Source organism: Octodon degus, unplaced genomic scaffold, assembly GCF_000260255.1.
Source record: "Octodon degus isolate 3935 unplaced genomic scaffold, OctDeg1.0 scaffold00118, whole genome shotgun sequence".
Classification (NCBI taxonomy): domain Eukaryota; kingdom Metazoa; phylum Chordata; class Mammalia; order Rodentia; family Octodontidae; genus Octodon; species Octodon degus.
In genome coordinates, this window is record NW_004524694.1 from 4,910,402 (window position 1) to 4,913,894 (window position 3,493).

Here is a 3,493-nt window from a genome sequence, read left to right on the forward strand (position 1 = left end):
ATATGTCAGATGTTTTGTCCCAGCAAAGAGAAATCTGACACACACCCTCCATAGAGATCTCCTTTAATGTGGCCTTTTGGTTTTGGTCCTGGACTCCACCAACACAGGTCTTCAAACTCTTCAGTTTCCCAAGTCATTCCTTTCTGATGGATTTTTAGATCTTAACTAATGGTCAAGTGATTCTTTACAGAGCTTAAATGAAGAAACTTAGATATTCCTTCTCTAGGCAGGAGTGAAAATGTACAATCCAGTTAATAATACTATTTTACTTAATATTTAAATCCTAGTCATAAATGTTCTATATTTATTATTAGTCAATATTTCAATATTTAGGGCCACTGTTTTCAAGGAAATGAACTAGTACATTTTATTGACATAATAATTAATAGTTTAGAGTCAAATTATGTTTGTATTTTGTGAAATATCTTTTCCAAAATTTCAGGCTCTCTTAGGTTCCAATTTAAGGAGGTTCATGACTGGAAGAAACCTTATTGATTGTTCTGACATTTCTTGACAATAAAATAAATTAACAAATCATAAGGTATTATGTCAATAAAAGCAAGAAGGACCTTATTCATATTCAGACAGTAAATCATACTCAACTATTAGCATAGCAAATAAAGTTGGTATTGTGGTCACAGTTTACAAGGGAATAGATTTAATAGAAGACACATAATTTATAGGGTTATTTTAGATTATTCACCCAAAATGTCAAACACAGAGGAGTGCAAGAGATCTGTCCACAGGCTAGAGATCCACAAATCCAGCTGAGGGTCTGGGTTCTACAATAGTGTCCTGCATAGTCCAGCAGAAGATCGTGAGTCCATGGAAATGACTTCCAGGAGTCCAGCTGGAGGCCTAGCACCCATGGCAATGCTCCATGCAAATCCATGCCAAGGGCTGCACTGTGTGGCCAGAGTTCAGTAGTGGATGAAAGAAGGTCTATACCAGTGGATGAAGGATTTATGCATAAGGCAGAGCCAGGAAGGAACACTCAAGGAAAGGACCAGAAGAGAACCACAGCCATCTTCAGCTTCAGTGAGGACCCAAGGTCCTCTAATGATCAGAACAGCTGAGTTCATATCAGGAAAACAGACATGACAATCTTCTCCAGGAAAACTAACAGCACGCCATGTTCCCCTCCAGTTCTGCTTTTATGCTCTTGGCAAAAATCCCTACATGGGCCTTCCACTCCCCGAACTATGCTGATTCAGTTCAATTGGTTGTTCTAAGTTGACCAGTAGTTAATTTACCACTCTTGGGAATGAAATGTATTATATAAAAAAGTTCATTAAATATCTTCACTAACCAATAAGGGTGGGCGATGGGGCTTGTTTTAATTTTAATCATAAATATGTTTTTTGTTTTTTTGGTACTATGGATTGAACTCCATCAAGCCCTTGTGCTTGTCAGACAGCTGCTTATTCCATTGAGCTCTATCCCTGGCCCAGTCATATTTTAACATAACTAAAAAAATCAAATTTTTCTGTGGCTCATTTTTCTTCAATATCCATTTCTTTAGCTACTGTTATGGTTATAGTAATTGGCTTTGTTGGCAATAAACTGTACTATTTAAACTATTGTATGAACTATTATAATATTTAAATTGTTTAAATCTCTTTCTGTTTTAAAGTACTTATACTTTCATACTTTTGACTTATAATTAAGAAACTTATAGTAAAGAAACAGAAAGCCAGAGATACCCAGACACACAAACAAAGGCAGAAAGAGAGAAGTGAATTTTATAGTAGTGCCCTAATATCTATCAGGCCCAGGCCAATTTCTTATGTTTTGCAGTTCACAATGTAGAGGCTGACAGAAATTTCTGCTCAATACCTGATGCTTAATTGCTTTTAGACTTTCCAAGAGAAATAATGAACATGATCTAAGGGGCAGAACATCAAAGCAAAGATAATTTAGTCAATAAGGATATTTATGCATCTTTCTCTATAATGTATCTGTCCAGAAAAAGATAACTATGTCATGTTGCTCTTAGCTACTTCCTTATCAGCTTATATCTGGTGTTATAGTCTTTTTTTGTGAATTTCTTACTTTTGTGAATCTAATCCTTTTCTATATTGGTTTGCCTTTTAGATAATTGTAGTTTTCTAGACATCTTTCACTCATAATAACTACTTATACAACTTATTGCCTGTGTGGGGTTGGATAAATTCTAATTCCGGGGTTCCTTCTCTCTAGCCTTTATGCAAAATGCTGCCTTATTATATTAATGAAGTAAACCATTTACCCTGAATATTTATCTTTCAGGTGGTAATTTAGGATTTCTTTTGTATCAGAGTAGTTGATTTAAAAAAGCTCCTGGGAGTTGGGGGAAGAGCTCAGTGGTCTAAGCTCCTGCCTGGCAAGGGCAAAGATCCATATTTGATCCCAGTGTCACGTGTCCTACCAGTGCTGAGCCAAGCTAGCCACTGAAACTAGGTTTGGTGCCACATGCTTGTAATCCTGGTGATGGGGAGGTGAAGAAAGCAGGATCACTATGAGTTGAAGCTGCATAGTGAGACCTATACCAAATAAATAAAGTGATCCATTGGATAAGGGATCACTTATAGACTGTGCTGTACTGTGGGATTTTTTCAAGGTAAACAATACAATATAGGAAACATATTGTAAGATTTTTTTAATAATGAATCATCCAAAGAATCACATACAAAGAATGAAGGAAATCTGTCCACACACTAAAGACCAATGAATCCAGCCGAGGGCCTGGATCCTGCATGAGTCCAGCTGAAATCATAGATACCAAAATGATGTCTCCCACCAGTCCAGCTGGAGGCCCAGAGTCCATCACAATGGCTCATGCAGGCCTGCTTGATGGATCTCTGCTGGAAAGGCCCAAAGGTCAGTGGTAGAAACAAGAAAGTGTATGGCAGCAAGATGAAGGGTCTGTACCAGCAGGCTGAGGGATCTGGACTGGAGCCAGGGAGTGACACTCAAGAAAGGAACAGAGCTCTCCTGAAAAGTACCTCACCCGTCCTCAGCAACAGTGAAGTCCCAAAATCCTCCAGTGACGAGGAAAGCTGAGTTCCCATCAGGAAAGCCAACGTCTAAAGCTTCTCCAGGATGCTGCGCAGTGCATCATCGTCCCTTCTGGAGCCAGGAAGTGATGCTCAAGATGAGGACCAGAGCTCCCTCAAAATGAACTGTAGCCATTCTCAGCGATAGTGAGGTCCTGAGCTCCTCCTCTGATGAGAACAGCCAAGTGCATCAGGAAAGACAGCATGATGAGGTCCTCCAGCAAAACACCCAAGAGAACTAGCAGCTTCTAACAGCTCCAACAGCTTCTACAACAGCATCACCAACATCTAGCCTCTCAAAAGCTTCTCCTGTTCTTCCTCTTATGCTGCTGGAAACAATTCTGCCTGCCATATCCAGCACCACACTAGTTCAATTCATCTGTGTGTAACAAGTTGACAATCCACTGCAGACTCTTTTGCACAAATCGTCTCTCTCTGTCTCTCTGTCTCTCTGTCTC